Raw genomic sequence first — 27,511 nt, forward strand, 5'->3', positions numbered from 1 at the left:
GCCAGCCCCTTTTTTATAGATGAAATTGCAAGAAGATTTGAGTTACTGTGCAGTTGTATTTGTTACTGGGGACAGTGGCGTGGTGTGAAGTGTAAGCAGACAGATGCATTGCAGATGACAGCTGGAAGTCTCTGACTGACTGAGTGACATCTCGATAATATTAAGAAGTGATCCCATCCTTTTGCTATGGTGTTATGTTATCTGGTTCCCAGACCAGGCAGTCTGTAGCAGTTTTGCTTAGTGCACAGTCCTTCAAAGCAGCGTGCAGCCCTCTGATCTGCTGCAGACTGTGCAAGGGGAAAGCAGGCTGTGTGCATTGAATCACTGAGTGCTTTATGGTGTTCCTATCACTGTGGATTAGAGTGCAGCTTTTGGAAGAGCCCCAGTAAAAACAAATACTGTATTTGAGACATAATCAGTGACTGTAGCAACATTGCTTAAGTATGTAACAACATATCTATGGGTGGGGGAGTGAGAATTACATGGTTCAGTCGCAGCACAGGTAGGAAAAATTGCTCTCTTTATGTGTCTTCTCTGTGGCTCAGCTGGGATTTATTGTCATAACTAAATAATTTTGTACCAAAAAGTAGCCATTTTCTCCCACTGTAGCTTTAAATACTGATTTGGAGGTGGGAAGGCAGCACTGAGATGCCTGTGGCTCTGTCATGCCCATGATTTCTTTCAGCACAGGAGGCAGAGTCCCTGGCATAGTCTGGAGTGCAGCATCCCCTCTGCTCCCAGCAGCAGACTCTGCTGCTCTCTGTCCACCAGCAAAAGCTGGGACACTTGCAGCATTCCCTGGAGTGGAAATTGGACTCCTGTTTTCCCTCTTTTAAAATTTTTATTTCCATAATAGTAGATGTACTTAGTGGAAACAAACCTGTGAGAGATTGGAGGTGTCTGTGTTGCCTTCCTGGAGGGAGCAGCTGCCTTGGCACAAGGAGCTTGTCTGGGCTGGATGAAGAAATGGTGGTGGCAACAGCTGGGCTTTGTTTTTGGGCTATAAACAAGGACTTGCAAGTAGGTTGTAAAGGGAGGTTTGGGTTAGTCTTTGAGCTGAGGCGTGGTTTCTGCACTTTAGTTTCAGTACTGCCACAGCTGCTTCACAGATTTTTAAGAGCAACAGCCCTTCTTCAGGCAGTGAAAATCTTCTTGAAGCCAAGTAGTGGTATTTTTGGCCTTAATTTCTCTGATTCCTTTTCCTATCCACAAAGCAGGATAAATGAGCTGCTATCTTTACCCTTTCCTGCTGAGGCTGTCTAGATAAGAAGTTTGCTAGTGGTACAGTAATGGTTTTGTGGGGCACTTCTCCCAGTTTGTCAGGTTGTAGTCCTCCAACCTTAGAGCTTATGGGTTGAAACTGGTGGAGGGATCTTCCAATACCATAAAAATGCTCTGATGTGAGGGTGCTGATGTGATTGTAACTTTTGCATCTATTCCCTGATCAGCAAGCCAAGCAGGCAGCTGCCTTCAGGACAGGGTTCTTGCAGTATTGCTGATGTCCCTGGTTGGTTATATATTTATTTGTGTGTTTTCTTTCTAATTATGCTGATATTTACTGCTCAGCAGCTGCAGTCTGAGGAGGAGAGTGGTAAGTGCTGGCTGTGCAGCTGACACCAGCCTTGTGCCTTGGCTGTGTGTCAGCAAAGGCCTCTTGCCAGCTGGGCTAGAGCTGTGTGGCCTTGGCCTTCACTTGGCCAAAAGGTTGTTTGGAGTTACCCACTAGATAACACCCTGAAACTGCACCAGAAAAGAAAAAAAATAAAATAAAAGGGTTGTCTGATTTCTGTGGCAAACGACTGAGAATTTGTGGTCGGGGCTTCCCTGAGGATTGGGATCTGCCATAGTGAAAAACCCCCACAAAATGAATGTTTGGGCAGTTCTGGGTAGGTGATACTGTCCTGATTCCTGGTCCTGAATTGCCTGTTGTGTGTCAATATGTGTTCTGTAGTTTTCTCACATCTGTTTCTGAGCAATTCTGGATGTGCTGGTTTTATGGAACCTGCTAGGTGCCCTGTGTGGGAGAGCATCAGAAAATGGTCTTGAGAAATTTTCTTGTCCAGAATCCTTCATTATCCATGTCCTGAGACCTAGCTCCAGTGTGATACTGGCACTAAAAGAGACCTGGACTGAGGGATGAAATGGTCTTCTGGACCTTATGCTATAAATTTCAGAAATCTTTTAACAATTTATCGCTCTTTTGATTCTGCAGTAAAGCCTGCTTTTTTTTTTAAATGAACAAAAATATAAAGTCTCATGACACTGTTTCTACGGGTCACTGTCCCAGTTCAGGAGCTCTTGAATTTACTTGATAGCTGCTTCCCATTTCCATTTCTGCTGCTGGCTGATATTTACAAACGAACGAGACGGAAAAACCTATCTTTTTTAACCATTTTCTCAAAACCCTCTAACTTTATAAATCCCAACAATTTCCAGTGGCAGGATCATGGTTAGGAGCATTGTACTCTGTATAACAGATATGAGAATGAAGGGGTGGGATGTCTGAGTTGAGCTCAGATGTGGCATCTAGGATAATGTTAAACCTGACTCTCAACTGGTCTCTGGAAGGTTTTACACCTGTTTTCATGTGGGAAGATGAAAGTGATGAGGTTAAGGACAATTCACACCTGTTTGCTTCAGGGAGATGTGAAGATCTATTTGTAAAATCCGTTTTCAGACAGTGCATGCCCTGAATTGCTGAGTGTCAGGAAGTGATGGAGACAGGCTGCTGCAAGGCCTGCTGCAGGATGCTGCATTGTTATTGAGGAATAATTGTTATTGAGGAATAATTGTTATTGGGGAGGAATAATTGTTATTGGGGAGGATGAGGTGTCTGCATTTGGAGCCCCATTTTTCCCTGGCAACAACAGACGCAAATTATTCCCTGCTCTGGTGATTGCAGCCTGTTTGCCAGCACAGAGCTTTGTGCTGAAATCTTTGGGCTGGCATGCAGTAATTGGTTGGTTTTTAATTTTTTCCTTTTTTAAACAGCACTTCAAATGGTGCAGCTTTGCCATGGGGTTATAATTACATAAGCCATAGAAATGTACTTCAATGACCAGTCAAATGGGTTTGTTTTTTCCAGTAGTTTAAGCTTGGCATTTTTTAAGTTGTTGAAGGAATAGAATTGAAATTCATTGGGGAGTTTAATTTCATCAAGCCCTCTATAGCTTCATGCTTTTGCTGTGTCTTTGTGCATTTGGGCTGCCTGTAAATGGCTCATTCACTTTCATAAAGGAATTAACACAACTGTGCAGCTGTGTAAGGAGCCAGTCCCCAATCCCTGCCCCATGCTGCTCAGCTTGCCCAAGTTTATTGACATAAACACGCAGAAGTGGCCTCTAAGCCTTTCAGCTGGTAGAAAAGTTTTATATTTTATTAATTTTACTGTAGTCCTTTATTCTACTTTTGAGCATAGACAGACACCTGAGGTCTAACATGGTACAGAAGGTTTTAGTGGCTGCTCTGGGGATGCTCCTGCCACTGACTGTTGCTGGGGGGTGGCTGCTGCCTTGCAGCCCTGTCAGGCTTTATGGTCAGCAAGAAACTTGCTTGCTTTTTGTCACTTCAGGAATTTTCAGCTCTGTAGGCTTGCCTGCTGGTTCTGTAAGTGTCAGCTTAATCTGGGGTCTGCCCCTGTGGGATCTCAGCACCTCAGGACTGAGGTGCAGAGGCACCGAGACCACCCTTGGGGGGCTCGGGAGTCCTGGAATGTTGCCAGAAGTGTCTGGTGGCTGCACTTTGATCCTACACAGGAGACGACACCTGTATGAGGATGGGAGGATTTCACTGGGGTAAATGGTGAAGGGATAAGTTAATTAGAGTGTAAGACACAGGGTTTAGGATTTCTGTACAGGGGGGTCTAAAGAAGTAAGATGGAGGAATTGGGGCGTGTCCTCTTCTTCTTCTTCTTCTTCTTCTTGGCCCCCATCTTCTGTGGTGATGGTGGCACTTTGGGATTGGTTATTACTAAAAGTGCACTGGTTAATAAAGGTAAAAGGCATTGGGGAAAATTGATAAATATTGTATACGTAACTTCGAGTATAAAGATAGGTGACTGCCCCGGGGCTCGCAGTGTGCTCATGGCTGGCTGCTGTGCAGACCTCTGTCGGGCCAAGAGAAAATCTTTTAGATAAACAATTAATAAACACCGAGAACGAGAAAAGATCTGGAGCCTCTTCTTGTCCTTTGAAGCGCGGGCTGTCCAAGGCCACCCCGGGCCTTTCCAGGTCACCTAAACAGAAAAACCCGGCATGCCCCCAGCTTAATGTGGAGGGCTTAGCCAAAAAACAGTGCTTTGCAAGGCAGAGTCCTCTACAAGCAGTGCTTGTCCCCTGCTACATCCCCTTTCCTGCCCAGCCCTGGGTTCTCCTCCATGTGTGCCCTGTCAGCCCCTGTGATTTACCTTCCCTCCTAACATGGGACTTGTGGAGCCTGATGATGCTTTCTGGCACTGGGAAACTGAGAGGGAGGAGCCAGGGGACTTGTACTTGTTAGATGTGGCAGGCCTCCTCCACGGGGATTTCTATAACCAGCAAATCCGGGGAGGAGTTAAAGCCCTGCTCGCCTGATGTGGAGACATGAACGAGCAGGAACCTTCTCCAGCAGCTCCTGCTCTGCGGAACGCGCTGCCTGCACATTGCAGCCTGAACAGAGACCTGCTGCCTGGCCCTGGGTGGCTGTGCTGGATTTTGGGGTGGTGGCTCTGGAGCTGGGGTGCTCCTGGCGGTGCTGCCTCGGCTGCCGCGCTCCGTGCGCGCTCACCGCCATCCCCATGGAAACGCAGCCGCTCTTCCCTCTGTGCATGGCACTGCCTAACCGGGATTTTCATGCTTTTGGCAGTCTTGTTCCTTAAAGCAGGGACTTTAGCTGTGAAAGGTGAGCATGTGGAGAAGGAGCTGGTTACAGGTTGCTTTAATTCTTTCACTTGTGGGCTTCAGGTACTCAGTTTTCACTCTGGCCCCTTGCAAGTGGGGAGGGAGAAGGATGGACATTGTCAGTGGGTTCAGTTCTGCTCCACAGACTGAGCTGCAGGCTTGGGGGAAGGGTTACTGTGTTACCATGTGAGTTTTTATGCATAAGTTGGGCTTTTGAGTGATTCTAAGAATTATTCTCTGGTTTGACTGAATTGGTTCTCACTGCTTTCTTCATTGTCTGCCATCTCTGCAATTCCTCACTTAAAAATTCCAGGCTGATGGGCTGTTAGCATGGGCTGAGGCCAGCAGGACATACAGGCTTCTCTGCCTTTTCTTTAATTAAACTTCAGCATCTTCTGATTGTTTTCTTGTGATTGTGCTCCACTTTGTTGAACCCATCTTTGACAAGGCTCAGCCTGTTCAGTTTGCACCAGAACTTCTGTACTTGTTGGCAGTGTCATAATGCCAGTCCTTCTCAGACTTTTTTTCTGAGGCAGATGTGAAAGGAGCTCACAGAGCAGAGATTGGCCTAAGATCACACAAGAAAACCTGGAATAATACTGCAGGCAGCTTTGAATTCTCAGCTTTGATCTGTAAAACCTGGTGGGGGAAGTCTCTTCTTGTAAGGGTAAGTGCATCAAGGGCAGTTCAGAGAATAAAGTATTTCTGTTCTGATGACCATATAAACACATTATATTTCAGGCTTGGGGATGCTACAGACTCTTCAGATTCTTGTCACCTCAAAAGATCCAACTGTTGTGTGTCTGCTGTAGCTGCAATCACAGAGTAAAGTGATTTTAGAAAAATGTTTTGTTTAAGCACTCTAGCAAAACTGTCTTCTGGGTCTGTGCAGAGCAGAGAGGAAATTTGAGGGGGATATGCAATACCTTGAAGTTTTTTGCTTACTTAGTAACTTAGGCTTGATTTCCACATCTGAGATATAGGAAAAAAATTAATGAAATACTTGGAGATGGTTGATGGTAGAGGGAAGGACTTGTCAAGCAGCCTTTTCCTCTGTAAAGTAAAATCTCCCTGTCAGTTACAGGGAGATCTGTTGCACTGTTTAGAATAATGCTGCAGTTAAATCATGTTTATGATGAGCCCTGGGAGACCAGGGACATGAACACAGTGAAACTGCTCCTCTGTTCCATTCTCTGCACAAGATTATTTGGGAATGTTGATAACCAGGGGGATCCCTGGCCACCCATAGCTGGCTTGCAGTGTGGCTTTGTGCTGTGTGGCTTTATCTACTGGAATGTTTGAAATCAGGAATAAAGTTCTAACTTGTGAATGTTCAAATTACCACTGAGTTAGCACTGAAACACTGAGCAGGTTGTTCCCTACCGAGGTGCTGAGCCATTGCATCTCCAGCTGCCTGCAACAGGAATTACCAGAAGCTCAGCAGTTTGGAAGCTGCTGAACGACTTGCAAGCAGATGCAGATGACTGTTTCTCAGCAGTGAAGTTGAGAATACTGGCCTGAATTTCCATAGCAAAGGAATATAAATAAATAGCAAGAAATTAAACAGGATGGAGAGAGGAAGAAGTTCATGACAGCCATAAATGTTATGAGAAATTAACTCTTTCTTCATATCTGTTTTTAGAGTAGCAAATCAGCCAGTGTAACCTGGCAGTGGTGTTAAATCTCTCATGGTGATTTGATGCCTGGGAGTTGAGTGAGGCTGGCTGGTAGCTTGGTGTTGCATTGATCTGATTTGATGGGATTGTTCCAGCCCAGTCAATCACAAGCTTTTGCTTCTGATCTCCCCCATGTCCCAGTTCTGGCCAGGACAGGGTTGATTTGTGCAGTGGGAAGGAAGGGGCATGGTGAGCACCTGGAGGGTCTGGCAGCAGTCAGGTGTTGCTGGGCTCTGGGTGGTGACTGAATTGCAGGTGAAGCACCCATGTCCCTTGTACCCTGTTATTAATATTGTTGCTGCTCATTTCCTTACTTCACTTCTGTTTTCAGTAATTTTTTCTTACCTTAGCCCTCGATCTTTATGTTTTGTGCCTCTAATTCTTCTCTCCAGCCCCTGCAGTATTAGGGGAGAGGTGTGAGCAAGCAGTGCATGGTTTGGAGTGTTTCAGTGGGAACACTAAGTTGGAGAATACCATTCCTAAAATACAGCACCCCACCTCCACAATGGCCTAATCCTCTTCTCATTTTGACAAAATTCTTGTTCTTCATATGCACAATAAAGTTACAGAGAATATATCCTTTCTTACCTTTGTGTTATCCTGCAGGAACTGCAGGTTGAGTTTGCAGTAGGGAACAGGGAGAGACTCCCAACTTTTGTTCCCTTGTGTCAGACAGGACTTTCCCTGTTGAATTCACCCAGACCACAGATCTGCAGAAAACATGTTGTTATCTGAAGTGGGGCAGTTCTGATCTTGTAGGGCAGAGTGAGCCTTTCTCACTGTAAAAAGTAATAGGGTTTTTTTTTTATTTGCAAACTGCTTTGCTACTGCCCTGCTGGGGCTGCCATGTGTGCCAACACAGTGCCAGGTATGAGCAAGCAGAACACCTGGAGTTTTAGGGAGCACTGCCTGCTCCTGGCATATCTGAGGGAGAAAGTGTCTAGGTGAGCACTTGATAGTATAATAGGCATTGTTCTGAAGCAGCAGTGTCTTTAGAAATGCCACAATATATGCCTTATTTTCCTCTTCTTTTGAAAGCTGCGTGGTGGACAATTGGATGTATTGGGAGGACAAGACAATGATTCTCAGTGTGGAGGCAAAGTCTGGCACTACGCTGAGGTACAATAGGGCATTATAATTTCTATTTTTAAATGCAATAGTTAAATTTTAAAGCCATAACTGAATATACTTGTAAATGTTTACTGCATCTACTGCCATTATCTTTTCTCCACTTCTTGTTTGTTTTTTTGCCCACTGCTCTGCTTTTTGCACACAAGTGCACAATTCTCCCTGCAGGCTTTTTGTCAGCACATACAGCTGTGAGTTGACCTGCACATCAATCTTCTCTTACCTAGGGAAATACTTCAACTCATGTAGATCTGCTCCTTCCATCAAGAGAGCCATCCTCTTCATAGATCTTCAGGTCATTTAAAAGAAAAAAATATCTTCAAGCACTTTTCCAGAATCTTCACTGCTAATTGATTGCTCCCTCTGGGAATTATTTGGTAAACTATAAAAGCAGAGCTGTGAACATGGAAATGCTCATGGGTGTTCAAGCACAGGAATGGGTTAATTGTTCCATGGGGATATGGTACCATTTGCTCTCTCCCCTCCTTGCTCTTTCAGTAAATTTTTCTTTTCTGGTGTGAGATAAGAATTAGAGCTGTTGAACCAGACTGGGTTCTAGTTGAATACAAACAAGAAGCAATTTTCTGCACATACAAACAGAAATTGGCATCCTGGTTTTGATTAGTGGAGTAATGCTTCAGGACCCTTCTCCACACCTGTGAAGTCTAGCTGAGCTGCCTCATTTAAAAAGGGCTTTTTTCTTTTTTTAAATAGCATGTGATTACATAAAAACTTCATCTGTTTTTAGATACATCAGCATCAAGGCAGTCATTTGATAATCAGAAAACCATACAAATCTGATAGCATGGCACAACAGCAAATTGCTGTTGTTTGGTGGAAGTGTAGTGGGGAGCTTTGCTTTCACTGCTGCTCCCTCAGTTCTGTGCCAGCAATTTCTCAGTTGTTGGGACAGGCTGGAAGCTGTCTGAACACACAAGGGAATGTGAATAAAATGCCAGCAGTCTCTGTGATTAAGTGGATATCTTTGTATTTAGTTCTTGTTTAATAATACACCAAGGCTGTGCTTCTCTTGAATCTTCTCTATGTGTTGAAATTATCTGATGCCTAAAATATGACCCTTTATGTGTAATTTTGCTTTTGTGTTTGTAACAGGAGTTAAGTTGGGGACAGTATTTGGTCCAAACTGTGGGCTGACCTATGTCTCACCTTTTATTTCTTTTTCTGGCAGCTGAGGCAATTGATATTATGGAAGTTGGTAATAATATTTGAAGCATGCCTGGAAATATCTGATAAGTGACTTCATTCTTTTGATAAAGGAGTGAGGCAGAGAAAAGCAGAGCTTAGTGTAAAGTTTATTAAATGGCAGAGCACGTTTAATCTTCCCACCCCACAAATTGAAGCCAGAATCCAGCATCTGTAATCACCAATGTCCCCACATCATCACTAAAAACTGATTTGTCTTTGCCACAGCAGATTGTTTTTTTCTTTCTCAGATGGACATAATGGGTTGTTTGTTCTTTCTCCTTGGACAGCTGAATAATAAGTGCACAAACCACCTTCCTCTGTGCTCCAAAATCATGGAAATCAGCAAGTTGCACAGCTACCCTTTTTGTTATTATTGTAGCATGCTGTAAGGGCTAATATTCATTAATATGCAATGGCAACTGCTTGTGTTTGAGATAAAGTATTCTACAACTTCCAGTTAAATGGCAGATGAACATAAAGTTGCATTTTGAGGGGCAGGTATGTGAACACTTAGAGCATGTTCATGAGCTGTCATATGCCCACTGTTGAGCACTTCTCTCCTTATCTCTTTCCCCATATCTTGCCTTCAGTGCACTTCATTTTATTGAACTTTAAGGATGATTGAAAACTTCATGAGAACTAAATTAAAGTCTTGAATAGATAGGTTGTCAGAAACTACTACCTGAGTTGTAGTAGTAGCAGCAGAACCAATAATGGGTTGCTGCACAACGCATATGTTTTATGTTTTCTGGCTTTTCTCCACTATTTTAGTGCTTTGCTACCCTTCACATTTACCCCTTGAGAACAAGAGCTCTCACACACACTAAAGCATCTTAAAATGGAAGAACACCTTTCTTGACCTTTTTTTTCTTTACTAGAGCCACAGGACTTTGTTTCAGAGAATTCAGCACCTGTATGTGCAGTTGCTTTCCCACACTTGAGGTTCTGCTTTATAAGTTTTGGTCTTGATGTCGAAATATGAGGGTGTGTAGGAGAGAGATCAGCCAGGACAATGTCTCCTTTTAGCCCTCAAAACCCATATTTGGAGGACTGGTGTTGCTGAAACTGCTGTGAGACTGTATTTTTCTCTGAGGTACACAGCTTAAAAGATAAAGCTTAAGAGATAAGTGAAACTTGAAATAAATGTGTGCTGGTGCATTGGGCAGTAAAAGAGAATGCTGGCCTCTGTTGACAAAGCAGATCACACAGCCCCTGTGTTATCCAAGGGGTGAAACATGTCCCTTACTAAGCAAAAACCTTTTCTCTTCTTCAAGGTTCCTTGTCCCTGGTGTTTCTTTTTATTGTTTGTGTTTTTTCTATACAAATACCTTAGAAAAAAGTCGCTGTAAGCTGTGAGTTGTGTCCTCTCCAAAGCCAGCAAAGTAGCAGGATAAACCAGTGAGACTGATTTGGCTGGTTCCTCATGATCAGTTGTACATGTAATTCCAAAAGGCTTGAGTTCACAATATTGCCCGTACGTGGTGCAGAGTGCCCTTCCTTGGGATTCTGGATTTTACTAAATGGCTGGTTGGATACAAAGGCTGAAAAACTAGTAAAAGCAGGAAAATTCTAAATCTTGCATTAGTTTGACTGATCTTTGTAGTGGTGCAGATGTGAATTTACATAGAAAGTTTATCTAAGACAGAAGTAAATTCTTTTCTTAGAAGGATGAGTGAAATTTTCCTTACCTGTTCTTACCTACTCTGGAGTGGAATTGCTCACGATGAACATGAGTGCTGAGGGAAAACTAACAGTACTAGATTCAGTCATGTCTTTAAATAAACTTAAAAACAAAACTGTTAGCTTCATAACTTATATTTAGCATGACCATTTAGTCCATCTTGAATATATCAGAAGTCAGTGCAGAGGAATGAATAAGAAACCATAGCACAAATTAGTGCAGGATGACATTGTTCCATGTGTAACATGAAAGCATTTGGCACCATGAGCTCATTTTGATCTCACTTGTTGTGTCTTCTGCCTCCTACCAGCTTAGAAAAGAGCTGAAGCTGTGCCTTAATGAGATTAACTCAACAGGAATGATCTGTGCTTTACTCAGAGTTTATCAAGTGTATTTAACTTTCATGAAAGCAAGGATTGGTTAGATGTTTTCCTCACCTACTGCCTCTGCTCAGTGATTCATTGGGTCTAAAAATTATAACAGCTCCAGTGAAGTCCCTTCTCACCTTACTGAGGAAGAGATCCCATGGTACAGTGGCACCTTGGATGGAAAGCAGAAGTTCCCTGTGCTTACAGAGACTTGGCACCCATGTGTGAAGGAGCTCAGTTCATTTTGGTTACCCATAGGGATCTGAGAGGTACTGAAGTGCCTGACTCCTTTTCCACTTCTCTTGAAGCAGGGGGTCCTTTGGAAACCTCACAGTAATCAGCCCTGCCTACCTTTGAAAGTTGGGCTGCTGAATTTTACTGTGGAAGTTGGCTGGTAAGCAATAGTGGAGAAGTCCTGCCATGAGAAGCAGCAGCTCTAAGTTGATTTTTTCCTTCCATCAGTGACTAATATATACCATCCCCCAGTCTGATTTCTAGGAGGTTCTCCTCAAGCCTTGTTTGCTTGGTGCCTTACAGCTAATACACAGTGCTGAAACCTGAAATTAGTTCAGCTGTGTCAGGGCTAGCAGATAGCCATTTCCTAGGAGAAGATACTGAGCACTCTGTACAGGTTTTGCAGTGTGGTGAAAATCCAGGTTAGCAGAAACAGCCAAAAGTGAAGGCTGAATTATATCAGATTCCTGAGTCATCAGCTATTGATGCAGAAGATCCTGCTACGCTTTTGTTGTGATGCTGCTAAGGAGCATTTCCAGCCCTCTGGGCAAAGACATCAAAGGATGGTGAAGATAAAAAGAGACCACTGTTGACTTTGAGAAAAATGTTCTATTTATACAGGCAGATGTTGAAGTAACTGAAAACTTTAGGGCTGCTTTAATGAAAGTTTGGTAGTCCTCAGCCTCCAAAAACTCGTACTCAGGTTTGCTTTCTTTCCTCCAAAATCATAGAGCTGGCTTTTGTGCCCCTGGTTCTCAGCAGAGGAAGGTTTTCCAGAATGAATGAGAGCAAAGCAAGGCCTGCTGTGACCTGGCAGGGCAGGAGGGTTGGCTGAGCCATGTCCATTGCCAGAGGTGCCCCTCAGTCGTGGCAGTCTCTTTCTCACATGCACATCTGGGCTCCTGATATATGGGCTGCTGTGTTTGGGTCAGGTCTGATTCTCTTCTGGGGTGGTCCCCAGCTCATGCTCTGGCACAGCTCTCTTCCACCAGTACTCCATGTGCTCTTCCCTTGGCTGCTGACACTCACTGTTGGGTTTAAGAGCATCTTCAGACAATTAATATAAAGAAACACCACAGCTTTATGTGGGATTTCTAAACCAGGCAAGATTCTGTCTCACAAGGCCTATCCAGGCTGTACTTGTCTGTTGAAAATGAACAGCCAAACCAGTAAAGGTGGTTTTGCCCTTGCTTTCTCTTGTAGTGAGATTCTCTGGAGTCTAGCATGGTGTGAGCTCTGAGGTTTCCTCAGTGGTGCATTCTTGACAGGCTGGATGGATGGGCTTAGTCCAACAACATGAAGTTTAACAAATCCAAGTGCCAGTCCTGCATTTTGGCTACAATAACCCCTGCAATGCTCAAGGCTGGGGATGGTGTGGCTGGACAGTGCCCAGGCAGAAAGGGACCTGGGGGTGCTGCTCAACAGCGACTGAACGTGAGCCAGCAGAGTGCCCTGGTGGCCAAGAAGGCCAATGGCTCCTGGCCTGGATCAGGAATGGTGTGGCCAGCAGGAGCAGGGAGCTCATTCTGCCCCTGCACTGGGCACTGCTGAGGGCACACCTGAGTGCTGTGTCCAGCTCTGGCCCCTCAGCTTGGGAAGGACATGGAGGGGCTGGAGCACATCAGAAGGAAGGAACACCTTGGTGTGTGACCCTGGATCATGTTCAGCTGCTAGAGCACACTGACAGCTTCTCCAAATGCCTCCTGGGCATCTGAACCCTCTGTTGAGGTTAACATGGGGAATATCGTTATAGGGAAGACAGAAATTAAAAATTCCCATTCCCAAAACATTCCCGTCATTGTGCCAGATCAGCAGGAGCCAGCAGTGCACAGACATTCCTGTCACCCCTGTCTCTGCTCCATCATGGACCAGGCTCTTGATTCCACACTCATAGGAAACAGCACCTAAATCCATGGGTGAAATTGCAGCTTATGGTGCAAAATGCTCTTTGGGCAATTTGATGTGATAGGATTTGACTGCTTTGTACATCAGAGGATCATTCTGCAATTCATGGAACTGCTTCTTCTAGCAGTGGAGCAAAAAGGCAAAGAATTTACTGGCAAACAAATGAATGGTAACTTCCCTCTCTTGGATTTATTCAGTTCTTTGAGGTACAAATGTGTTCTTGATGGCCAGAGAAATCAGTCATTCTGCATTAGGAAGCTTGGTTGATGTCTTTAGCAGGCCTTTGTGAAGCTCTGTGTAAGTGGTTTTAGAAACAACTTAGACGGAAAAATAGGATGTGGTTTAACACAGAAGCACTTAATTATGTTTTTATGTTGCTACTTAAAATTTTAATTGTGAGTATGTGAAAATGTATTATTTCATATGTGAAAATAAGTTCCTTCATCCCTCCAAAACACCCCTGGTGTGACATTAATCACTGCCATACTACTGTGACTTGTACTACACCTGAATTTTAATCATTGTATTGTTATGTTCCAATTTGATATCTCTCTTGGTGTCACAAGATCAGATGTGTTTAATTATGGAACAGGATCCTGCTGAGGTTTACACATAGAGCATGCCCCAAGGACGTTGTATCTGAGCTGTGTGTTGGCTCGCCTTCCTTAGCAGCCTCCATCATCTGTGCAGCTTCCCAGCCCCACAGGGAATGTGCTGAGGAAGGAAGGGCTGCTCAGCAGTGTGACAGTGGTCACAGGGGTTTTTGGATGAGGGAAGAGATGAGGATCTGACTCCATGTTTCAGAAGGCTTGATTTATTATTTTATGATATATATTATATTAAAACTATATTAAAAGAATAGAAGAAAGGATTTCCTCATAAGGCTAGCTAAGAATAGAATAGGAAAGAATGATAACAAAGGCTCTGTCTCAAACTCTCTGTCCAAGCCAGCTGGCTGTGATTGGCCATTAATTAGAAACAACCACATGAGACCAATCACAGATGCATCTGTTGCATTCCACAGCAGCAGATAATCAATGTTTACATTTTGTTCCTGAGGCCTCCCAGCTTCTCAGGAGAAAAAATCCTAAGGAAAAGATTTTTCATAAAAGATGTCTGTGACACAGCAGAGCTTGAGGAGTGGGAAAAGGTGCATCAGAGTGGGGCCAAACAGACTAGGATTGTGTATTGAGATATTCTGCATCAAGAATAATTGCAGACACTTGGGATTTGGACTAAGATGGACAATACTGGAGTCTGAGGTGTTGTCTGTGATAATGCACTGGAATAGCAAAGGAAACTCTCAGCTTGGCAGCTGGGCACACTGTCACAGCCCAGTGAGAAGGCTTTTTAGCTCCTAACCTTCCAGTGAGATTTGAATCTTGGCACCGAGTGAAGGAGACCTTGTGCAATAACCACTGGATTTCCTAATGCCTTGTCTGTTGCTCCCCCTCTTGATCTAAGAGCTTTGAAGATCAGAGACTCATTTATGATTGTTTTCTGTTCTTTGAGCAGCTTTCACCCCCTCACTTCTTTTTCAAAACCCTCCATGTTGTTTATTTACTGATATATGCAAGCAGGAAATTAAAATGGTGACTTAGCAAATTATTTCTGCCAGAACAAAGCCTGCAGACTGTATCTCCAAGCATAAGCTTGACAATAAAGCCTTGCACTCAGCAAAACAGAAGCTGTCTATATTGAAAGAAGAGATCCTCTCTTTCCCAGGCTGTCCTGCACTCTCTGTTCCAAGTCCTGGTTTCAGACAGTTTTTGTACAAATCCTCCAATTGCTCTCTCAAATACAAACAGCTCAGGCAGCAGTTGTTTGCAGAAACCTCCTGGAACTGCTGCTGGAGACTCTGCTTACTGGAAGTGAGATCCTGCTGGAGACCTCTGCACCATGTCAGACTAAATTAGATGTAGATCCCTAGTTATGCTGTAAGTCTTATTCATATTCATCCTCTCTACAGGACTGAATCTTATTGTTCAGGTCATTATTTCCTTTGCCAGCTTTTTTGCTGTTGCTGGATTGTTCTGTGGATGGAGCTGGCAGGGTACTGTGGTCCTGCTGTCCTGTGGCCCTGTGCTTTTCTCTCCCTGCAATGAGTGTGCAGGCAATACCTGTGTGTTTGTTTCTGTTGTTTTGCACTGTGAAAAAAGCCAAATATTTGCTTGAAAGTGAAGTCTCATACATTGCTGAAAGCTGTGCTCCCTGTATCCTCAGCATAGTTTAAAAATATTCTTTAACTGTTTATTCCCCCAGAGAACTTATCAGAAGAGCAGTAAATGTTAAGACCTGTCTGGGCTGTGTGAGGCCACAGTGAATATCTACTTTTGTGCTCTTTTGTAAAGATGAGATGCAATAAAACCTGATATTGATACTGACTTTTTTTAGAAAGTGCTTTGAGGTCTTGTGAAAAGCAGCAAAGAGAAGCCAGGTGGAATTGTGCCTAAGAGTCTTTTCACCTCCCTGTCAGGTCCACTCACAGCCTACCTAAAGAATTTGTGTTCTTTAGTTGTTATTCCATCTGTTACTGTCTTAATTCAACATTTTACTTAGTTTTCTATGTTTTTCTAGGGTATTAAGTGTTTTCTGTGACCTAAATATATTTTTAAGACAGAACTTCCTGAAAGTAAGACAGGGAGAACTCACTGAGAGAAGCCCTGTGGAGAAGGACTTGGAGTGGATGAAAAGCTGGGCATGAGCCAACAATGTGCAGATGCAGCCCAGAAAGCCAACCATGTCCTAGGCTGAATCAAGAAAGTGGACAACAGGTCAAGGATTCTCCCCCTCTCATGGGTGTACCTGGAGTGCTGTGTCCAGGTCTGGGCATAGGAGTTATTAGAGAGGGTCCAGAGGAGGCCACGGAGATGCTCCAAGGGCTGGAGCCAGGCTGGCAGAGCTGGGGGTGCTCACCTGGAGAGGAGAAGGCTCCAGGGACACCTCAGAGCCCCTGCCAGGGCCTGAAGTGGAATGCCCTTTATAAAAAAAGAGGTATTTTTTTATATGGGCAGGTAGGGATAGGACAAGAGGAACTAGTTTTAAACTAAAAGAGGAGAGATTTGAAGGTCTTTTCCAAGCCAAACCATTCTCTCATCCTGTGCTGCTAATCACTGGTATTTGCTGGCCCTGGAGATGGGAGAACTGTACTAGGTGAGTCAGGCTATGAGTTTGCACTTTACATTGTGCCTTACACTACCCAAAGTCCAGGGCTGCATCTCATCTGAAGTTTTGTCATTTATTCGGATTGTGGTTTGTCAGTAAAACAAACTTTTCACTGGAGTCTTTATGAAGCATTAAACAAAATTTAGGGTATTCACCCAGATGAATCAATAAATAAGCTTTTTTCCTATGATCATGCTTTGATGGGTTTTGAAATAACAATGACAGAAAGGACTCCTACAGGCAAGGAATGAGAGCCCTGGTCTGAAGCTGTAAAGAATGTTTGAAATCCTGACTTCAGTGGAAACAGATTGTTGACATACTTCAACCATGTCCCTCAGTTCACAGGGCAGTGTTTTTCCTTAGATCTATAGATTCTTATTTTCCACTTTGCTTATGTATATAAGGATCTTTATCCAGAAAAAAAGAATTGGCACAAGAGGAGCTTCCTTTTACTTCATTACACAGGTCTGTTATCCTGGAATCCTATATTGCTAAAGTAATTCAGTTTAAAAGTACAGAACCGAGGTGGCAGAAGAACCTTTTACATTATGGACTCAGCTTCCTGAAGTTTTGACTTGTTTTCTTTCTGAACTGTTGATGTTGAATGCTTGAGCTCTTGGATGCCTGAGCTGGTTGCATTTTTCCACAGCAGGAGAACAGCTCTGAACCCCTTCAGAGCTTTTCAGCCCAGGCAGTGTGGCATGGGCATGCAGGTGTCACAGTGCTAGACATGTCTGGAAGTATCTTATCTTCTCTTTTTTGTGTCATCTGATAGTTTCACATCTTTATTGATGAAAATTAAAGCAACATCTGACAGCATATTTTCTGTTGTGTCCACTTGCCCCCTTTTCAGGTTGGAAGGAAAAAGGAAGTCAGAGCATTTCCAGCCACGGAAATGGTGTTGGCATTGCCCAGCATTACCCTTGTTTGTTTTTTGTGGGCCTCAACACAGCTGCACACAGAGGAAGATCCAAGATCATTACTCACTAAGTTCTCATACTTTGGAGGTGTCTTTTGCCTCATATTGTTCTGAGAGTATTTGTTCTTCCCCAAACCTTTACAAAAGGAAGATCATGTAGTTTTGTTATTTTGCTGTTGATCTCACAATTTTCATTTTCTATAAATCTTTGACAGCTGTTATTTTGTTGCTTTAATTTTCTCAATCTATTTTGATACTTATCCTGCACGGCACTTGGTGAGGACAGGACAAAAGTACATGACTGCAGCCTGCTGGGCCTTCACAAGGCCTGGTCATTTTGCAATCTTTGGCTGTTTCCAGAGAAGGTGTTTAGGGACTCTGTTGGTTACTGAAGCGTCTCTTCCCTTTTCTCATTCTCCCCTTTTCTGTGGTAATGCAGGCAATGCAGTAAGACATAAAATTAAGTGGGGATTAGAATTTCATGAGAAGTGGTATTTTAAATGGAGCTGCACTTGATTCATTTATGCTTTAAAGGAAAGAGTATAAGGCAAGGGAAGATCTGCTAGTTAAAATACTAAAATTTGCCAGGGGCATGGCATTTCCTTTAACTTCCAAGATACCTATCCAGTCAAAGATGAGTGGAAGTAGATGTTGTCTGTTCCCTCAGGGTCTCACTTTGAGCTGTCTTAGTTTCATGCTACTTCTGCTTGTGGAAAGTTTGTCAGAGCATTATAAATGTGTTGGATTGGTTCCCATAGACTTGAAATGCCTCTTTACAACGTAAGCGGACCACTGCCGTTCAGGTGCTTTTTTAGTTTGACTAAGATGACAGTACTGATTTCTGATAGTTGGAACCATAAACTGTTACTGAAATGCTCACTGTTTTTCCTGATACAGTTCTGCCATGCCCCCCACCCCCTTCCCCAGCACAATTAATATTGTGTCTTGGTTTTAAAAGACAGGTGTGTGCTAAGGAAGGCAGGAACTTCGCTTGGAATGGAGACTGACTCCCTCCAAATTATTATAACTTTGAAATTAAGGAGCTTTCAGGCAGAGATACAGAAAAAGGAGTAACAGTTCTTTACTAGTGTGTATGCATACAACAAGGCAAACAACAACAATGGCAGCAACAACAAACAAACAAAGCAAAAACAACAACAAAAAAGAAAATAAATTTAAAAAAAAAAAAACTAACCAAAACCAAAAAGCAGAAAACCCTATAAAGTCTCTTTGCTGCTCTTTAAGTGCTTCCCCTGGGTGCAGTTCCGGGCACGGCCGCCAGGGGCGCTGCTGGCTCCGGGCGGGCAGGGCGGGGCGGGGACTCCCCCGGGCCGGCAGGGGGCGCTGTGGGGCGGGCCCGGGCACCGCACGGTGATGGCGGCCGGGCTGGATGGCGGAGCTGGGCTGCGGCAGGAGCTCGGCAGCTGGAGCTGGCACTGCCTGCTGTCCCTGCAGGCCAGGAGTGTGGGCTACAGTGTAGCAAAAACCCTGAGCAGTGGCAGAAAAAACGGCAGGGCTGGGCAGCAGCAGCCTGGCTCCTGAACCGGCTCAGGGAACCCCTGAGGCACCCCCTCAGGTTTCCCCTGAGGCACCCCACAGACAGTGACAGTCCCTTTTTAGTGAGGCAGGGCCTTGATAAGGTACAATGGCCACTCTTATGAGCAGAGCTGCACTCATGGTAGAAGAAAGCAGGCAGAACCCCACAGTTGTGGGGAACTCCCCCCAGCCAGCCCAGCCTGTCTCCCATATGGATGCTGAGAGAAACAGAGCCAGCAGCTGCCCCAACCCTTTCTTTCCCAGCCCAGTTCTCCCAGTATCTCTGAAGGAAAGTAACCCTCAGGTAAGAGTGTAGCCAGGTGCCCTCCTCCCCTGAGCTTGGCAACTTATTTTGTCTCTCCAAAGTACCCAGTCATTATTGTCTCTTAGCAACAAAATGGGAGAAAATTCCCTAAGAGAAAGAAACAAAAGGAAAACTCCTAAACCCCACATCTTGGTTGAAAAAACAGCTGTTTTCTCATCACCAAGCAAACTGAACAGCCTTACAAAGCATGTTCCTAAAGCACCCTTCTGTGGGATTTGCTCTCTAGAAACATTTATCCTTCATTGTGGTGGGTGCTGCACAGAGAGCATGAGAGTTCTTGTGCTGAAACTCTGCAAGGATCAAAAGCCAAATATGAAGGCACTGCAGCCACTTAAATCAGCCAACAAACACATCCCAAATGTCAGAACATGGCCTGGGAATGGGTAACTCCCTTAATTTCTGGAGACTTCTGGAGCATTGATTTGAGGCCCTGATTGGAGCTGCTTTTGAGTTCATGTGACTTCTCTCACACTGGGGGTTCTGCAGGGGTCTGAGCCAGACCCAGCAATGCTCAGTCCTATGGAGTGTTTTTCAGAGTGGGGAAGCAACAAGGAACATCTGTGGGATGGTGCTGGCCCCGACACTGATTTTGACCCAAACAGTGACCCACTCTGCATTATCATTTATGATATATATACTTCTGCAGGAGCTCTGGCTTTTGTTTTGGGTGTTGATTTGGCATCTGGATTTTAGGAACAATATTCCAAAACTGCAGAATTCCATCTGAGCCATGTAATGCTGATTTGCTGAATAATCTTATGTTTTCCTTGGGGCTGATAGGCCTGGGAAGAAGTTTTATGCTTCTGCCTTTACTATGAGCTTTTCCTTTGCTCATAGTAAAGTGTGAAGAGACCAGTTTATAAAGAGTGACTTAGAAGAGCATTGTTAAAAAACCTGACATTTTCAAGGCTAAAACTTTGTGGATAGTCAATACTGACTGACTTAAAAAACTTTAAAATTCTTGAAATGCATTTTCCATTTTGCTTATGTTTATAGGGATCTTTTTCCAGAAAAAAAAAAAAAAGAATTGGCACAAGAGGAGCTTCCTTTTACTTTATTAACAAAGGAAGCAAATGAAGCTTCCTTTTGGTGCCTCTGGGAGCTGTAGATTTGGTTAACTACAGGTTTATGGAAAGCTGGGTACAGGCACATTTACAACACTGTTTTGTACATAATATGAGCTAGAATATACAGAAATACTAAATATCACTGGGCTGGGTAGTTTCCATCTTGAACAGGACTCAAAAGCAGAGCCTAGGAGAATGAAAATAGTCAGAGGTTGCTTGTGCTATAAAGGTGTCCTTAGTCGTACAAAAAGCTGAAACTTCTCTCTGAACTTGAAGGAAAGTTGGTGAAACTCTGTTTTTTAATTTTTTATTCAGGCTCCTAAATTTTTAATGTGCCTTAAATTTGGGGTTGACATGCAGCCTCACAGTATTCATCCTCAGATTGATGTGGGGTGTTGGACCTGCTTGCAAGTGGAAGTTCTTTGAAAATGAGGAGGCCTGAAATGTGTTTCTCCTGCCTCTCCATTCCCATGGAGGATGGCTTGCTGAATCTCCTCCTCCCTCTTTAATTCCCCCAGCACACATGTTCTCAATTACTGCCTGCATTGAAGCTGCAAACATTTCTTGAACATCTAACTTTCTATACTGAGTATTGGAAATATATTTTAGCAGTTTGTGGGAGAACTGTTATGTCCCATGCTGGGAAAATTGTGTTTATGGTTCCTGTAGGAAAACAAGTCCACAACAGATTTTCTGTTTCTTCATCCTTCTTGGGGTAATATTGTAAGAACCTCTTACCCCCAATGCATTGAGCATGGGTTGCTCCCATCTTTGAAATAAAAAGCATATGCTCTGCAGTCTGTGTTTTTCATTGCTGTCCACAAAATAATCACTGGTTTTTGGCTGATCACAATAATAGCTGCTATGAACCCCAAATATATGAGTTTGTATGTACAGCAGCATTACATTTGATGAAAACTCAATTGTTGGAAGGATTTTAAAGTCAATAATTGCAGCAGAGAGCATTAAAGGAGTGATAGTATAATGCCTGATTTGGAAGGGAAAAGGAAATGGGAGTTAGTCTTTTTCTCAGTGTGTGCATTGTTCTGATAGGATAATCCTTCAGGATCCAGGTGGTGTCATGTGTCCACAAGCCTTTGTTGTACATTAAATCATACTTTATTTTCAGCTGTAAACCTTAGGACCCACACCCACATCTGTAATATGTTTCTCAGTTCAGATTTTGGGTCGCAGAAGAGAATTTTGTGGTTAAGGAAAATGCAGTGTTGTACTCCACCTCTCTCTTGTGCTGAAAATTGTTTCAACTCTGACAGTGATCAGGGGATAGATAGTGTTACTGCTGTACAGACAAAGTTTTTAAAGCACAGTTACCTTCTGCTTAAATAAATTGTAGGCTTGTTCAAATGGAAAAAATTACTTTTGCATCTCATCTGTGACTAAGTTGACTCACAATAGAGGGGCCCCTGAGAATGCCTGCACACAGGGATAGCAAAGAGAGAAGAGGAAAAGGTGTGTCTGGATCAATTAGTTAATTGTTAGATAATGAATACTCTTTACCTTTGCACACAAACTAAACCTCTTTTTCATTTACTTCATAGATTTGCTGACAGCATTCTCTCCCAAAGCAAGGAGCTCTTGCCATTTGATGTAAACACTCATTGACTCTCTGTGGAGATTTGAAAAATTGCTTTCCTGTCATTAACAATGATAAATCTGTAAACAATATTGTTAAAGATGCTGGGGGGGTGGGCATCAAACCAAGGGGAACAGATTAAAGGAATTTAAGAAGTGATGTACACTTTTAGTTATGCTCTGTCCAGGCAGCACTGTACAATGCATCAAATGTAGTTTCATGAAAATTATTTGTATAATTCTTGATGAAATTAAAGGATTTAGGGGTTTTTGCTATTGTTCTGCTGCTTGTCCTGGGGTGATGTTGCACCAACTGAGGCCCTGCTGTTTCTGATGTGTTGCTTTAAAAAATGCTGGAGGAACAACAGCAATAAAACATGAGCAAAGTGCCTGAGATGCTCATTTAATTCCCATTAGCACAATAAATGTGAATATGATGAGGTTTGTTTTGGTTTTATATCCCTGTGCTTCTCCACAGGGATGGTTTAGATCTGTATCAGAAATGGAAGCTGAGTCATAGGTTGGCCAGGAGGACCAGAATGGAGCAAGGCATTTGATCTGAGTTTCTGGAGCTCACAATGTAACTCTGGCAATTTTGGAGGGAGGTGTTTTTTATTGGCAGTCTGTTGGTTTTTTTAAGTGGATAGGAGTCTTGCTTCGTTGTCCAATTTGTAAATCCAAAGACCTTGCACTCTATATTAGCAGACTGAAATAATTCCTGATGTAATTTATGGATTTACCTGAAAGAGAGAGAGCTTTCCTGCCTGCCCTGCAGGCTTGGGTCAGAGCAATGGCCATAACTCCCCTGCTTGCCCAGGGCAGTGTTCCTGCAGCCACGGGCACTGGATCCTGTAACCCAGGGGCTGTGCTGCTGCCTGCCTCAGCACTGGAGCTCCCATCCCCGCAGGGACAGAGGCTGGGAGCAGAAGCAGTTGCAGGGATCTGGCTTAGCAATGGCAGCCTGTCCTGCAGCTGTCCTCACATAGCTGCCTGTAATGACTGGAGGAACATGTTATCTAAGGTAACTTTATCTTTTGGATATTTCTGTTACAGGCAGCTCTCCTGTCTCTTGGGTCTGAGGGCTGTGACACTGTTCATGCTTCAAGTGTCTTCATCCCCTCTCATATTTATTTGCTCCTGATAATTTTTTTCTGGAGGAGGAGAAGGATGGAAAAGCTTTTAAATAACAGGGTTTATGTTCTCAGAGAAGAATGTGCTGAGAGGCCTTGCGAGCAGTTTTCTGTTCTCCCCCCAGGTGTGCCAGGCTAAGAGGATGTGTCTTTGTCTTTCCTGCATGTTAACAGTTATTATGGTTCCCACAAGTGTCCAAGCTGCTCCCACCTCAGTAAATTGCCCAGAGTTTGCATTTCTTGGCATCCCCATTAAAGCTGGAAGTTGGTTCCTACCCCAGATCATTGCTTATAAGGGGTGTTTGCTGTTACTTCTGGCAATCCTGTGGTTTGCAGACTAAACTCCAGCTCTGGAGCCCCCAGCTGCATCCCCTGCCTGCTGTATGAGTGACCAAATTTCAGCTCCACAGCCCAATTCCACTTGAGTTTCTTCTGAAGGAAATAGTAGGTCAGTGTAGCATAGACAGCACCTCAGCAATCTTAGGATGGCCATGGCTGGTCCATGTTTAAGGCTTTTGCTGTCCCTTGATGCTGGCAATGCTGTGCTGCTCTGGTTCCTGAAGACACTCATGGCCTGCTGCAGATGATATGTGTGTCTGCATTTTCTCTTGTGCTATGGTTCACCTTCTGTCTAAGCTTGCCTTAAATTCACTTTATCCTAGTATTGAGGTTCCAGGTATTTCATTTTGACATAAAGAGCAGCAGATGATTTTCTTAGCAGTCTCCTGGCTTTGTGGAGCTGCACAGCACCGTGATAGTGTCCTGCAGCTCTGCACTGCACTGGCAGGAGCTGCAGAAATGTCTCCAGTGGGGAAGTCTTCAGAGGCAGTAGGAGGGATGATGTTGGTTTTGATCCTCTTGAAGGGACCTCTAGTACCCATTTACAGAAGTGAGCATGGAGTACTGTGGCCAGAACTAGAGGGGCCCTGCCTCCAGGCAGGTGGAGGACAGGGACAATCAGATCTGCTGGACTGTGTGGATCTGTGGCACATCAGAGCCACAAGCACATACAGCTTTAGTTGACACTGCTGCACAGTGCACCCTGATCCCACCCAGATATGTAGGGGCAGAATCCAGCTCCATTTCTGCAGTGACAGGAGGATCTCAACTCTGCTGGAAGCTGAAGTGAGCCTGACTGGAAATGAATGGCAAAACCAGCCCATTGTGCCTGGCCCAGAGAGCCCCTGTGTCCTTGGCATAGATGGCCTCAGGAGAGGGTATTTCAAGGACCCAAAAGGGCATTGTTGGGCTTTTGGGGGAGCTGCTGTGGAGACAGAGGAAATTGGGCTGAATACTTTCCTGGTCTCTCAGAGGACCTTTCTGCAGTAGGACTGCAGAGGGTGAAGAGCAACAGGTAGTGATCACTACCACACCAGTGCTCTGACAGCAGCACTGCACCTGCTGGGACTGTGGGATCCCATCCATGGGATGAGTGGAGAACTGGAGAGTCAGGGAGTGCTCAGCAGGACTTGCCCATCCTTCAGTGGTGCTCTACAACCTCTATGTCATTAACAGCACAGGTGTCCTTCACTGTTTTCCAAATATGTCTCACAAGATGTTGCATTGAATCTTCCTCTTGTCATTATTTATAAACTGCAAGAAGGATCACCAAGAATTAGACGATTAGCATGTGTCTAAATCTGTGATAAGAATATATATTGTCATGATAACATACAGAGTGAAACGTACAAATCCCTCCTCATCTCAAATGGGAAGACAGCCTGGAACAAATTCCAACAAATTATGTCTTCCATATTCACACAGATTAACTTGCTGCTACTGCTTCTAAATTTCTATTCCGTTCAACTGCTTCTTTGCAGACTTCTGTGTTGCTTCCAGACTTTGCATCTGACTTCCTTGAATGGCATTTATCCATGGTTTCCTACATGTGGGGAGACCAGCTGCCCACATGCTGCTGGAATGAATCTTTTCCGTAGGGCAAACAGTTTTGTAACTCTTTACCCTGCTGAGATAACAATTAATTAAGCAGTTTCTTTATAAATAAGGAGGTAGGACTTGTGGTCCTCATTAAAGACCATTGTCTATACTGAACTTTCAGATGACCCACACCATTATTCCCAGAAACTTGTGCTGTGTGTGTGACCCAGAACAAACAGAAGCCACATTCATCCCAGTATTACCACTCTTGTGATCTCAGCAGACCTGGGAGACCAAATGTCTGGAGGAGACACTTCTGGTGTGGACCTGCAAGCACAGCCAGGCACTCCACTTCCCTGCTCACTTCTCCCCTGGAGACTGGAGCAATGTTTGCAAACTGAAATGATGCTGTTGCTGCATCCCGTAGGCACTTCCCTGCTCTGTGCAAGCTTGAGGATTTCTTCCATACACAGTGTAAGCTTTGCAGTTTCAAAGATCTAATCTAATAATAGATTGGTCTACATTTGTGGCATTGCCAGAAAAAGGCATATGTTGTCAGGCAGTCAAAGTCAGCAACAGTGCTTCAGTGGAAATGTGCTTAAACACTGAGAAGGCAGAAATCCAAAATAATCCATCCAAGGCTTGGCTATTAGGAAACTAAAAATACTGTCTTCCTACATATAGGCTTTCCACATGTACTTAGAGAAATACTGTTTGTCTGATGGCTCAAAATTATTAAAGGGTAATTCTTTTCCTTTCTTGGCTTTGGTGTGATAATGGAAGATGCAATTGGCATTCAGCTTATCGAATACTCGTTTAAGAGGAAATAGAAATTATTGAAATAACTCCAATGGAAGAGGCATGTGTAGTGTAATGTGGGAGAGAGAGATGACATTGAGTTCCTTTTTCCTATCACACAAGGTTTGCAATTCCAATTTTTCATGTCTAGATTTCCTCTGGGAAAAGAATGTATCATTGGCTTGAACTAAATGAATGTATACCACAAGAACCACTGGTCTTCTCTGTGCTGGTGAAAGACTTCACTTTTAAATTCAGATGGCTCTGTGGTCCTGACCTTTTACAGAACTGCATTGAGTTGGGGATTGGGCTTTGAGGTGGTATATGAAGATATGAGGTTTTGACATGAGTTCTGAGGCAGCAATTATGGGATTTCATGTGTATATATCCCTTAAATATCAGCATATTTAGATGTGTGGCCAGGAACTGGCATCTGTCACAATCATTCTTCTGCTAAGGTCAGTGTGTGCACACAGACACTTATTACTGTTCTAGTAAAAAATTCTTCCATAAATGCCATCGCAGATCAGGAAAGGTTAGGTTTTTAATATTAATGTTTTCTCCTTTAGGACCTCTAGTTTCTCAGCATGCATGTGACTCAGTCAAACAAAGAGTTTTATTTCAGTGACTTCTTCTCTAGGGAATTCACCCACTGCAACAAATACTTCTGCCTGCTAGTACCCACCTGAAGCAGCATCCCAGAAGTCCTTTTTGCCCAGCTTGTATTATCCCTTGCACTGGTAGCAGCCTCCTGCAATTTAGAAGTGATGGAAAAAAAATTGAGCTGCTACTATTTTCTGCTTCTTTTGGCACTATTCCTGGAGAGAGTTGAGTTGGTAAATGTGGCTGTCACAGCAGCTATTACCAATGACACAAAATAATTAAGTTGTGGTTTCTGTTGTGGTGGGGCCATGTCTGTATTTTATAATGCTATGTCCGTGCTAGGAAGGAGTGTTCTGCTTGATTGTTGTGATGGATGCTTCCAGGAAAACAGGACAGGTCTCTAAAGGCAGGTTGTCTAATGCTTTCCATGTACATGAAATCCTGTTTGGTTACATGGCAGCCCACTAATTGAACTGTGTGTTGTTTCCTCTCAGTTTTCTGATGAGGTGATGAGGAGGGCAGCATCCATCTCATTTTTCTTCCTGTTGCTTTTGGAGGGGATAGCTGCTATGTTTGTTCTTTTCAGCCAGTCAGAAGAATGCTGAAGCCAGGTTTTTATCTGATTCTTTATGAAGTGAATGCTTTCATTTTTTGATGTCTTGAGCCACCAATATGGGATTCCAGACTTTCAGAAGTCTTGAAGACTTTTGGACACAGATGCTCAGCAGTGCTGAGAAGCCTTGGCAGTCCCTGGTTCTTTAATCCTGCTGAACTGTGCTTCATGCAGAAATTACACTGTGAAGATGCTGTAAAATTTGGGGGCCTGGAGAACAATCTCTTTCTTCTCTCTTTGTTTTTAAATACTGGACTTTTTCTAGTATTTAAAATATTTTCTGTATGTTGTCTCAGATAAATTTGAGAGTATTGTAGTGTAACTGTGAAATCCTGCTCTGTGGTTCTTAGAGACACATGCTCTTCCTGCTGCACCTAATTTAGAGGGAATAATTTTCCCCGGTCTTAGGCAACAAGCACAGTCAGTCCATGTGCTCTGGCATTCTCCTGGAGGGGCAGGGAGCCCTGTGGGTGTTGAGGATGCTGGCCAGACTCTGCTGATGCTCTGCTGAAGGTGAACATGAGCTTGCAAAATGTCATGCTGACCTTCCTGCCATTGCTGGGAACCAGCTAGATAGAAACTGGGTTTTTTCAGTAGATGTTGATGTACATATGTCGGTGTGTCAGGGAAAAAAAAAACCTTTTCAGCTATATGTGGTGTTAAGCCTTAAGGCTGAAGCTTTTTTTGTTTGTGTGTCTGCAGTGGAAGAATCCCATGTCACATTGGATTTGTGTCTCCTGTTAGAGGTGACATTGTGTTAAATGGTGAAGGAGCTGGGGGTGCTGCACTGCACATGGCCTGTGATGCCA

At 43.7% G+C, this 27,511-nt stretch overlaps 1 protein-coding gene across 1 annotated transcript in view; it reads left to right on the top strand.

Moving 5' to 3' along the window:
- CASTOR2 (cytosolic arginine sensor for mTORC1 subunit 2) overlaps window positions 1-27,511 on the top strand; it is a 124,171-nt gene that overhangs the window by 34,851 nt on the left and 61,809 nt on the right. The window lies entirely within an intron of this gene.

This window comes from Ammospiza caudacuta, chromosome 20 (genome assembly GCF_027887145.1).
Source record: "Ammospiza caudacuta isolate bAmmCau1 chromosome 20, bAmmCau1.pri, whole genome shotgun sequence".
Taxonomy (NCBI): Eukaryota; Metazoa; Chordata; class Aves; order Passeriformes; family Passerellidae; genus Ammospiza; species Ammospiza caudacuta.